Genomic DNA, 13,411 nt, shown 5'->3' on the forward strand with positions numbered 1-13,411 from the left:
ACACCTTGGCTCATGTGTTGAGGCACACGATCAATCGTTGGTCAATGACCCTCTTAATGGAAAGCTCTCAGTAGGACTGAAATACCTTTTCTTTACAAGCTCCTTAGTTAAACGAAGTTGTTATATTACTTTGCGTATTCCACAGATTCATTTGAGGTAATATTGAATTTTTTTTAAAATAAGGCTTAACAAGAAAACATTTATGGCAAAATGATGTCTTTACATAAGAGATATAAACTCCAACTGAGAAGCAAATGTTTGTGGATATCCATAACTGAATACAAATTACGATCAAAAACTTAGCCATAGAAACAAAAATGAGACGTGATACGATGATACACAAATGATTAAACGTTGCCAGTTTCCCCATGGCGCAGCATGTTGTTGTGGTGGGTAGCACCATCACCTCACAGCAGTCCTGGGTTCAAATTTGCTTGCCAGCTTGGGCCTTTCTGTGTGCAGTTTCCATGTTCTCTACTTGGCTTCACTCTAGTTACTCTGGCTTCCTCCCAAAACATGCATGTTACATTAATTGGTGATTCTTAGCTGGCATGATGTGAAGGTGTGTGATTGGCTTTATGATAGCGCTGCAGTAGATCGGTGACCTGTTCAGGATGTACCCTATGACAACTGGGATAGTCTCCAGCCACACCACTCAGGTTCATGGAAGAAAACGGATGGATATCATCTTGATAAATACTATCAAATACGAAATTCTGTTACAAACTGAAAACTTGAAGGTGTGGCGTATCCTATAGTTTGCTGTTTATGTACAGCTCAACTTCAGTATTCATCAGATACTTTACTATTATATATGTCCCCAAGGGTCAAACTGCCAGTGTGTAGTTCTTCTGTACCATGCTGAGGCATCTAAGGGACAATGTTCAAGAAGAGCACACAGATTGAGATTTAACTACCTGCAACTGTATCTACTTTCAGTTGTCTCGATAATGGCAGGTGGGAGTAATCAAAATGAGGCCCAGGAGACCAGAAAGCGCAATAAAAGTACAAAAATCAGTCTTTGACCAAGATACAGTGGTCGGGAAAGTCAGCAGAGGAGGCTGCTGACTTAACAAGATTCAAAATATATCTTATTGTATGTTATTACCAAATTTCTGTGCAGTGTTTACATGTTTCACTGTAGCTGTATGTAGGACTCTGCTAATTTGAGATTACTGAAGATGACCACAACCTTAAGTGCAATAAAATCTCCCTAAAATCCTTGAGCTGATGCTACTGAATACCTTATTCAGCGATATCAAATCAAATCAAATCAAATCACTTTTATTGTCACATCACATGTGCAGGTACATTGGTACAGCACATGTGAGTGAAATTCTTGTGTGCGAGCTTCACAAGCAACAGAGTTGTGCAAAATACAAGAATGGCTACATCTGAAACTAATAAATATATGCACAATATATAATAGTATATGCATTTCTGGATGTGTATACTAAATATTTTTCTACGTGTGTGTGTGTGTGTGTGTGTGTGTGTGTGTGTGTACACACATATTTTACAAATTAAATAGAGTAAACAATAAATAAAATATATAAAAATATACAAAGTTGAGACATGTATTATTAGGATGTATGTATGTATGTATGTATGTACATGTATTATTATATTAGGAATACTTTATTGATTTTCTGTTACAGCTTCTGCTCTCTACAAACATTATTATTATGTTTTTTTAAAGAACCCAATAAAAAAAGGCACACACAACCTCCACCACTACCCTGACTCCCTCTGCCCAGCCAAAGGGTTCTGTCTCGGGGAACAATATGAAAAAAGAGAAGTCAAGTTAGTTAAAAACAAGTATGATGCTGAGATGTTGTCCTCCAGTTTATGCTCATAGTCTCATTTTAACCGCTTGCTGCGCCTGCTTGGTCCAACCAGGGAAAACCACCCACTGCATTGTGAAACTTTCTGAACTGTAGCTGGTGAACCTTTTCCCCAGTGTATATATATATATATATATATATATATGTGTGTGTGTGTGTGTGTGTGTGTGTGTATTTACAGGTGCTGTTTTTAGAAGTGTGTGGGAGACACATGAATACCATAGTTCAACGTGTAAATACTCTATAAATTGCTTGTGCTACCCTGTATAACACCAGTTACTTTTTGTACTCTTGAGATTGTTCACAAAAGGCTGAATTGGAGCACTTTTCCTAGGGCATGCAAAGCCCCACTGAGAGGTTATAAAAAAGGAAAGGAAACCACTGGTTCAGTCTAAATCTTGTCTGGCATATAGCGTCTGCCATTCCACCCAGATTTTCAGCAGAGGTGGAGTCACCTTCAATAAGGCACCTTTCAATGGCCAGCCAAGAAAATTAGGTGTACTCAGTGGCAGGGCTGTCAAGACCATGCTGATCAAATTTCTATGGATGGCAGGCTGGGGATCCAGGTTGAAGGGATTGAAGAAGGCATGCCTTTTTCACCTCCCTCAGGTGGGAAGCCCATCTGCTGAGGCCTCAGATCTGCAAACTCCCAACAAGTTCTAATTAAGACCTACTTCGCACAAGTGATCACAGTGTGATGATGAACCAAGAAATGGGCCAGAGATAGTGCGCAGAGACAATTAGGGGCAATATCTGATTAGCTTCAGAGATAATAGTTTAGTTTTACTGGGTCTAACAGGGTGAAAAGGATGAGTTCAAAGAGTCAGATAATCCTTTACTAGGCCCTTGTACTCTCATGACGATAATTTAAGTACACTATAGGGAAGAAATTTTCCTCTAAATTTAGACTTTTTAAAATAGTCTGTGTGTAGTATCACTTTAATGTATTCTTAACTGTTTTATCACTCTCTGTTAAGCTTGACTTCTTCTGATTACTAAAACATCGAGGCTCTGTGAAGCATTATAAAAAGGCTTCAGAAGAGCCTTTAAAGTTGGCCTCATTCACAGATGCTGTTTCCTGCCCTTTGTTTCTTTGCTTATCCGTGTCCCACTGGCAAATGGTTTGCAGAATTGCTGCGCATAATAGCCTACACAGCACTCAACTACTTTGATCTTTTCTAGGGAAAGAGCGGAATCATCAGGCACCGGGCACTGCTCTCCTTTTTCAAGATGCTTGACATGTTGCAAGCCGTAAGGATGTGATGAGTTTCCTCTTCACTCGGATAAAATGGTGGTTGTAACCGGCCCAAAAACCGTCACGATGCTGACTGTCACGATTAGATTATTTATTTAGATTGTGGTCGTTTGACATATTTAATACAGCAAATCTGGCATTGCATTGAAATCCTTAAAAGAATTTGACAAAATAACACTGCAAATATGAAGAAGATAATGATGATGCACAGACTGACTTACAGTTTAATGTTATTAAAAAACCTCTAAAAATGCAAGCTCCTCCCATCATTTATGTATTTATTGACCTCATTATGTGCACACGTCTATTAAAATTTTAATAATGTACCAGTTCAATTATTAAGCTTTCAGATTTGCTTTCCACCCAGTTTATACTGTTTTTATCAGCTGAGTTGGTTATTAGTGCCTTTGTAGGTTCTCATTCATCCAGGTCATGGTAGTCTAGGGTCTCGCCTCTTAGTGGGAAAAGTTTGTCTTGTGCCAATTCAAGTGAGTCGACGGAAAAAACAAAATATGCAACTAACCTGATGTTTGAAAATATTTTATTTTATTAATGTTTTATTTTGTTTGACCATTAAAGGAATTTGAAAGTGTGACTTTAGACTGAGATGTTTATAAACCAAAAGAATTAAGCTAGCTGACACTCAGAGAATTCAGACTGTGAGTAAAATAAAATTATAGTGTTTTTAATATATACAGTGGCTTGCAAAAGTATTCGGCCCCCTTGAACTTTTCCACATTTTGTCACATTACAGCCACAAACATGAAACAATTTTATTCGAATTCCACGTGAAAGACAGATACAAAGTGGTGCACACGTGAGAAGTGGAACGAAAATCATACATGATTCCAAACATTTTTTACAAATAAATAACTGCAAAGTGGGGTGTGCGTAATTATTCAGCTCCCTTTGGTCTGAGTGCAGTCAGTTGCCCATAGACATGCCTGATGAGTGCTAATGACTAAATAGAGTGCACCTGTGTGTAATCTAATTTCAGTACAAATACAGCTGCTCTGTGACGGCCTCAGAGGTTGTCTAAGAGAATATTGGGAGCAACAACACCATGAAGTCCAAAGAACACACCAGACAGGTCGGGGATAAAGTTATTGAGAAATTTAAAGCAGGTTTAGGCTACAAAAAGATTTCCCAAGCCTTGAACATCCCACGGAGCACTGTTCAAGCAATCATTCAGAAATGGAAGGAGTTTGGCACAACTGTAAACCTACCCAGACAAGGCCGTCCACCTAAACTCACAGGCCGAACAAGGAGAGCGCTGATCAGAAATGCAGCCAAGAGGCCCATGGTGACTCTGGACGAGCTGCAGAGATCTACAGCTCAAGTGGGGAAATCTGTCCATAGGACAACTATTAGTCGTGCACTGCACAAAGTTGGCCTTTATGGAGGAGTGGCAAGAAGAAAGCCATTGTTAACAGAAAACCATAAGAAGTCCCGTTTGCAGTTTGCCACAAGCCATGTGGGGGACACAGCAAACATGTGGAAGAAGGTGCTCTGGTCAGATGAGACCAAAGTGGAACTTTTTGGCCAAAATGCAAAACGCTGTGTGGCAGAAAACTAACACTGCACATCAGTCTGAACACACCATCCCCACTGTCAAATATGGTGGTGGCAGCATCATGTTCTGGGGTGCTTCTCTTCAGCAGGGACAGGGAAGCTGGTCAGAGTTGATGGGAACATGGATGGAGCCAAATACAGGGCAATCTTGGAAGAAAACCTCTTGGAGTCTGCAAAAGACTTGAGACTGGGGCAGAGGTTCACCTTCCAGCAGGACAACGACCCTAAACATAAAGCCAGGGCAACAATGGAATGGTTTAAAACAAAACACATCCATGTGTTGAAATGGCCCAGTTAAAGTCCAGATCTAAATCCAATCGAGAATCTGTGGCAAGATCTGAAAACTGCTGTTCACAAATGCTGTCCATCTAATCTGACTGAGCTGGAGCTGTTTTGCAAAGAAGAATGGGCAAGGACTTCAGTCTCTAGATGGGCAAAGCTGGTAGAGACATACCCTAAAAGACTGGCAGCTGCAATTGCAGCAAAAGGTGGTTCTACAAAGTATTGACTCAGGGGGCTGAATAATTACGCACACCCCACTTTGCAGTTATTTATTTGTGAAAAATGTTTGGAATCATGTATGATTTTCGTTCCACTTCTCACGTGTACACCACTTTGTGTTGGTCTTTCACGTGGAATTCCAATAAAATTGATTCATGTTTGTGGCTGTAATGTGACAAAATGTGGAAAAGTTCAAGGGGGCCGAATACTTTTGCAAGCCACTGTATATACATATATACGGTACATATACTACACCATTTCCTGATCTTTGAAGCATTTTCAGTGTTGGTAATGCAGACTACTGGTGCAGAGAGTGTAACAGAGTTTTAAACAACATGATAAATCTAACATTTGCATAAATTCAGTTTAACACAGACCTGCTTAAGCATCTCTATGCTTCAGCTAAGCCCACATAACATATGCTTGTATAAGAGGAAAGGAAATGTAATTACTTTAGAGTGCCATAGTCTCTGTGCTGCTGAAAGCAAGAATCCGCAAACGCTGCTCTGCCTGAGTTCACAGACCATGAAAGAGTAAAAAACAATAGGCGGGAAAACCAGTGGTCAAGCACACACCACAGTAGTCCACTTTTCATGTCAACAATCTGACATATAGGATGCAGACGCTGTGTCTGCGAGGCATAATGGCCCGTATGAATGGTCTTTTTTTATTAACCGCTCACACCCTTTGCTTAAGCATTTGATTCAGGATTATGCCGTGAATCTTTTTCACAGACTTCAAAGGCTACTCTTCATTCATTTTGGTCTTTTGATGGTATTATGTTGGTTAAGCGAGGTTTCCAGTTTCAAGGACAGGTAAATTGTATTAAGTGCCGTACGCAATGGATTACTCTCTGTAATGTTTTCCTGTTTTGCGCAACAGCACTGCATTGGCTTTTGAAGAAGAAAGTGACAGAAAATCGGAAAAGAATAACGAAAAATTCATTTTAGTTCCAGTGTTAGTGAGACAGTCACGCTGTGTGCTGAAATTCTGCTGGCAAAGTCTTCACTTTGACATTTGTTGTTAGATTTCGGATGACCTTTTTGGCATTTGCACATTGGAAGCTTATGTATGGTTTACTAATAATATATTTGTGGCTGACTGTGATTTTGTGCTTATAGATCATCTGTTTAATTTGGTGTGCCTGTCAAAGAGTAATCCCCCCCCCCCCCCCCCCCCCCACACACACACACACAGACACACTCACTCACACACACCACCGTGGCATTTGTAAAAAGCTGCAGAATAAGTTGGAAGTAGATTTACTGAATATAGTACAGCTTAAACTGGCAACGAGCAGAGTGAGAAGTCAAGCTTGGTGAACCTTCCTCCAGCGCTCTTTCATATTTGGTAATCTAAATATATTGCTCCAAAATATCACATCTTACATACACTGTTACATCACAGAGTTTCTGTTGAAATCCTACATCACTTGAGTTTGGTTAAGGATGATAGAGGCTTGAAACACACACACACACACACACACACACACACACACACACACACACACACACACACACACACACACACACACACACACACACACACACACACACACACACACACACGTTCCTTTAATTTCTTGCATTTTAGTGTAATTAGAGTCCACACATATAGCAAGAACCACGGTTGCTGGATTGATAAGGTACAAGAAGCAGTGAAGGATAGCAGCAAATATGTTGTTTACAAAACATATTGTGCTTTATGTGTAATATAATGGTAGAAACTCCTGGAATGTGTCTACGTGCTATACACAGCAATTTTGTTTTGCCTGATATGTCTGCGAACAGAATCCCAAGGTACCTCTTTCATCTGCTGTCTGTCAAGTCTTGGTTAAAATCATCATTCCAGCAAGTCTTTTGCTGACCTTCAAACCTGAGTCCTCCAGGCCAGAAGACATGCTAATTAACGGATTGGTCCGTAACTTCACAAAGCAATTTCATTCCCTGTATGTCTGGGTTCAAAAATGGGCCTGGCATACTGAGATTCAGGACTAAAAAGTATCCTGTAAGGTCACTGAATGATGCCTGAATAATGCATTTAAATTGGCTTTCGGTTAACTTCACCAAGTCTCCAGTAAACATGTGCATGAGATACTCCTTCTTGTGCAAAGACTGCATGTAAGAAGGTGCTCGAGAAACTCATTAGAGAGTCATTAGATGTCACAAGCTCTACTAAAGAGATTTCCTGCCATATCGGCAAGGCTTACCTATATTCTGAAGTTAGCATTGACAGTATGATAGAGCATGTGCTCATAAAATAGGACACCAGACACACAATCCAACCAGAAAGCAATCTGGTATGTTCATGCTGTGAAAACTGCAATTATTCCGCCATCTGTGCGGTATACTTGTAGATTATATTTTCATTATGCAGGATGTCAAAGAGTATTAGCAATTCTGAAATTATGCAAGTGCTGTTCTTAGAAAACATCGGTTGAAGGAAATTTATCTGTAGCATGTGTTGTTCTTGCTGTAACTTTTTTTTCCTTTTCTGTCTAATTCAACACCAACATTGCTTCACGGTGTAGAAGGTATGTGAATGAAAGGCAAGTGAAAATACATCAGCATGTTAGTGAATCAAGTTTATGAACACTGCTTAATTTTAGATAAATTTTAGAGCAGTAATAACAGTATTTTTTAAAGATCTCTCATTATAGCTACTTTATATAAAACACTGGGTGTGACTTTTTTAAAAAGTTATGGTTTTGCTTCTTAATATTGATCAGACAGTTTAGTCAAAATAGGCTAATAAAACATAAACCTTGAAGTCCACAATGAAGTTAATCAGCCTATAGTTGACTTCTTATAGGTGCTCCTCCTTATGGTTCAAAGCATTTTGGTAATACATAATGCTCTCCTCTTTTTTCAAAGTAATTAAGAATGATTAAGCGAACCTACTGGACAACTCGGGGTTTAGTATCTTATCCAAGAATACTTAAACATGCAGGCTGGAGGAGCTAAGGATCGAACTGCCAGCCTAATGATTAGCAGATGACCCGCTCTAGCGCCTGAGCCACAGCTGTGATACTAAAGATGGTGCAGGCACAGAAAGAAGTTCCTTTTATTTTAGGAATAATGTTTGCATCTGTGCTCTCAATGTTCAGTTGACAATGAATAACATACAAAAGTTACCTACCACTCCCTAATGAATGAAGTTCAATACCCAGCATGAGCTCAGTATTTGTTGTCTGTGGTTGTTATTCACTTATGTACCGCTGGCAAAAAAGAACAACACTTCCATCTTACTCAATCATATCAGAGACTTGCGTGAGTGAGATCATAAAAGTCCTCTCTGCTGCCTTTTGTAGGCATCTCTCCTCAGGGTTATTTTTGCTTACATTGTTCTGATCATGTTTGAGGTACAGCAAACAAACATGGTCAAAAAATGTTTACACCGCATTTTTCCATGTTGTAAAATAATAATATTCCTAACAGCCATTTTCCTTATCATGTATTGCCATAATTTGGATTGGAGTGTTAAAATTTACTCACCTGAAGTGTGCAGGTTGAGCAGGTGCCAAGGTCTCAGTCTGAGGTCAAGGCCAAAACACTCACAAGACAAATTATTATCCATATTTTTAACTGTCAAAAATCAAATGACCTTGTCACAGCTCTTTCCTGACCACATCAGTCACCATTTACAGCTCAATTAAGATGTCATTCTAAATTATTTATCAGTTAGTGGTCGGCTGGTCTCTCACACCTTAAAAATGGAACGCTGGTGATAATAAAAGCCTGTTGTCATTCTTCATGGGCAGCCTGTCTACATAATAATTGTAAAGGTCTCTAGTTAGCCTGCTGGATTACCTTTGAATTATAATTGAACAAGTTCAAAAAGTGTGAAGCTCACCTCAAGTGACAAGCAGTGTTATAATATTACTGCCAGGCAGCAACGGTTTTATCTTTTAATATGTTTTTATGCCACTGAAGCGCTTTGAACCTTGTTTATAGCTCAAATCCAAAAACCACATTTTCTCTTCTTGTTTTTTACATTCGAGGCAACAATCTATGCAGAGGGTCAGGCGGAGATTAAATGTATGGGGACTGACATATGTACCGTCGCCTGTGAAATATACATTTAATTTGTTTTTAAAAATTGGTATTCTTAGTAGAGATGGACCGATCCGATATTACGTATCGGTATCGGTCCGATACTGACCTAAATTACTGGATCGGATATCGGAGAAAAATAAAAAATGTAATCCGATCCATTAAATATCACGAAAGCACCTCACAAAACTTGCAACACGCCGTAACTCACCTCAGAACGTTAGCAGTCGGAGCAGTATGCATCACGTGATAGAGCAGCTGTGGCATGCGGGACCTGTCGGTGGTCTGGATAGCATGTGGAGCTTCGCTAGCAACCTGGCATTTCATCTCCGACAAAGTTATCCCCGAGAGAAGTAAAGCAAGTGTGTAAGTCCATCTCTGAATGTTTGTAAAGCATTCCTGCGTTAAGCTTAACAAGCGACTGCCTCTCGCTCTCCGGCTGCTACTTCAATCGTGAAACTGCTTAAATGATCAGCTGATCGGCTTTTCTGTCGCGAGTCCGTGTCTCTTGTTTGTTTTTGGCCCACTTTGCACCAGAAAGAGGAAACCAGCGGCTGAACAACAGCAGAACGTTTAAGCTTGATAAGCTGTTGTTAGAATTTATTTAATATTACTTTCTACACCAGGATCTTTTTCTACGTAGCTGCTGGTAACTGTGCAGGGGCGGATCTAGCAAAGTTTAGCCAGGGGGGCCGATAGGGCATTAACTGGGAAAAGGGGGCACAAAGACATACTTTTCTTTCTTATTCTCATTTAAAATGTCGAGCTTTTAATAAATAATTATCTGACACCCAAAGTTTTAATTTGATGTAAAATGAATAGAAGTCAATTACTGTATATAGTGACTATTAAGTCTAATATATACCCTAGTAAGCTATAGTACTTTTTACTTTGGGAAGGTACCATCTGTGCAGTCTGCAATTTTGTTGAAGAAAGATGTTGAATCTATTTAATATTTCTTGAAAAATAATTGATTTCTGTTCATTTTTTTCACACTGCATCAAATTAAGGTTGATTACGTCGATTAAGCATCATGAGGTGGAGTGTGAGGGGTGGTTCCTTATTTTTTATTTATTTCTTTTTGTTGTTGCTGGGAGTTGGAACCCTATTAGTTAGGTTGCTTAATATTTACGCTAAGTACTCTTTAAAATACCAGAATAGGGAGGATGGTGTAGGTCTAAGTTTATTAGATTGATCAGTATTGCTGAACTATGAAATATTTTTTTTGTATACAGGTATAACAGAATAGCTTTAGTGTAGTTGTTGTTTTAAACTTGAGTATGAACTTGCAGACTTGCAAAATGCAGCAAGATATTTTAAAAAACAGTTTTGTTGATTAAAAAACACTATATCGGATTCATATCGGTATCGGCAGATATCCAAATTTATGATATCGGTATCGGACATAAAAAAGTGGTATCGTGCCATCTCTAATTCTTAGTGAGTAGAAATGATTTAGCAAGGCTCTTGGCACGCTGTACTTATTTTGTCCTATTTGTGTACATGTGCTTGTAAGAAGCATTGTTTATGATCAAAGCAATTGTAGATACAACCTTAAAAAGTTTAGTTTGTCTCATCAAATGTCACCGTAGTATAGTTAGTAGGGTCATCATGATACTAGAACTTTACACTCGACAAATACTCAATACCATTTTCCATCAGTGGGTAGAAAATTAAGAGTTAGGCAGAAATAGATTAAAACAATATTGTTATGTGCAAATGTATTTATCTACATCCCAGTTCATTCTTTTTTTCTGCTGGTGACTTAGCACCCTATTTTCATTGCTTATCAAATGCAGTTGGTGAGGTAGGCTGCCACTGTTTCTGTCACGCTGTTAGTAGACTTTTCTCTGCTTTGATCTGGGACTTAAAGGGAACCTTAACACTTAAAGTATAAATAACTGTGTTATACTATTCAACAAGCACTGCCTAGCTCCCACATTAATGTCACTTTGTTATTATTGGATTTAGCTAGACACTGTTTTGATAATGGTTTTGGATTCAGGAAATAGACACTATCTCTACTGTTAAGATTAGGGTTAAAACTTTCCTTTTTGCTAAAGCATATAGTTGGGGCTGGATCAGGTGACCCTAAATCCTCCTTTAGTTATGCTGCAATAAGTGTAGGCTGCAGGGGGATTCCTGTGATGCACTGAGTATTTCATTTTCAGTCACCTTTCTCACTCAACATGTGTTAATAGACCTCTCTGCATTGAATCATACTTGTTATTGATCTCTCGCATCTTCCACAGCATGTCTTTTATCCTATAAACACATCTTCTCTCACCCCAACCTGTCGCAGCAGATGGCCGCCCCTCCCTGAGCCTGCTTCTGCTGGAGGTTTCTCCCAGTTAAAAGGGAGTTTTTCCTTCCCACTGTCACCAAAGTGCTTGCTCATAGGGGGTCATATGATTGTTGGGGTTTTCTCTGTATGTATTATTACCTTACTGTTGTTGTGATTTGGCGCTAGATAAATAAAATTGAATTGCATTGAACTGAATTGAATAATAACCCATGGCTAATGTGGCTGTCGCATAATAGTTAAATGGCTTAAGGTAAAGTTGTGTGTCAACTGGAGGAGGCAAAGATGGTACTGTCTGTATTGAGACTGTTGCAAATGAGTATCTAATCCGGTAGTAGTTTTTGTATCGATTAGTAGCTGAGTGTTGATTATTTGGACAACTGTAATAGAAACATGATAGAGACTTTATGATTATATGATCAAAAGATGTCTAATGCTGCTTCTGACTGTTGACAGACCCGTTCAAACTTTCCCACCCATCATTACTTCTCCACAAAAGTCCTCCGTATGGGTTTAAATTGGCCAAGGACAGCAGAGATGAAAGCTGCCCATAATGAGGTTCCTCCCTTAGGATTCAATGTGTAGCTTTGTCCCAGGGGCTCCTGAAGGTTGTCTCTAGAATCAGTCTGCTATGGGGCTCAAGCCCGAACAGCCAGCTTGTCTGTCACCTTGCCATGCAGTTAATGTTGTCTAGAGGTGAAGTTTACTTGGGGACAAAATCTATTTTTGGACATCATAAAATATGAAAAAAATGTACGCACATGTGATATAAGTGAAGCTTTCTGCAACGTAGTCATCATGCCTCATCTGAAAATATTGCACCGTGATCCACACTTTTAATTTGCGCCCTTGTTCATAACTTCTTCATTTAACTTCACCCAAGTTTGTCACCGTGGCTTTTTCCGCAGTGTTCACAAATGTGAAACAATAAGGCTCTTCATTTTTTGTTGTCATGAAAAGACTGCCATGACACCTCGCCTTATAGGCGATCACTGTTCATTCTGACAACAAATGATAAAGAAAAGCTGCCTTGTATTAAACTGTCTGCTCCAGCTCCTCTCCTCTCTGACTAGAAGTAGGTTTTTGAGTTCACCGGGCATTGAGCGGCTGCACTAGGAAGTAACCTGCTAACTTCTCCACAAAGCTAGCATAACTTGATTCCTCACGTAATTTTTTTCCACATGCGTTATCGGCATCAACAGTCAGTGAAAACATTAACATATTCTCACGGACATTTTACAGAAAGCAAGTAAAATAAGGTAAATTATATAACTAAAATGCAATAACATTTAAGTCTTGAAAAGACAATAAAGCATGTAAAAAGACAGACATAGTAATTCACTGTTCTGTATAAGAGGGCAAGGTAAGTAAAAGTTAATATCACTAGATATCATATTGTAAGCAGTACTCAACCTCAACAAAGCTAAAATACAACGTCAAACTTCAGTGATTCGATTTTATAATCCAGCCGCAAACTACGGAGACACCTGCGAGTCAAAGTGCACAGTGGTGCATATTAAGGCAGGACCCAGCGGGAGTTCACAGTGCCCAAAGCAGCAGAGAGGAGCGAAGGAATCTACGACTGAAAATAACAGCATGTACACACCGAAGCAGACCTGTTATATGTGAAGCTCACTTGTGCATTCCCATTATTGTTACACTAAACCTTCTTAGATGTTTCTCTGCACGACCAGATTTCCCTTTTGGGAATCAGATGACTTTGTGTTTTGGAGGAGATAATGCTGAAAATGATGATGATGATCAGTTAAACGAGGACTGACCTTGTGTGTTGTCGTTATCATCACTGGGTTGATGTGAATCTGCAGCTTCGCCCTCCCTGCTTGTTACAGTTGAGAGTGAAAAGAGCAACTCCAGAATCTTTCCC

General features: G+C 39.3%; 1 protein-coding gene across 2 annotated transcripts in view; it reads left to right on the top strand.

Moving 5' to 3' along the window:
• Nucleotides 1–13,411, top strand: part of ajap1 (adherens junctions associated protein 1) — a 63,132-nt gene that overhangs the window by 20,234 nt on the left and 29,487 nt on the right. The window lies entirely within an intron of this gene.

The sequence above is a fragment of the Astatotilapia calliptera genome, chromosome 20 (genome assembly GCF_900246225.1).
Source record: "Astatotilapia calliptera chromosome 20, fAstCal1.2, whole genome shotgun sequence".
NCBI classification, from domain to species: Eukaryota; Metazoa; Chordata; class Actinopteri; order Cichliformes; family Cichlidae; genus Astatotilapia; species Astatotilapia calliptera.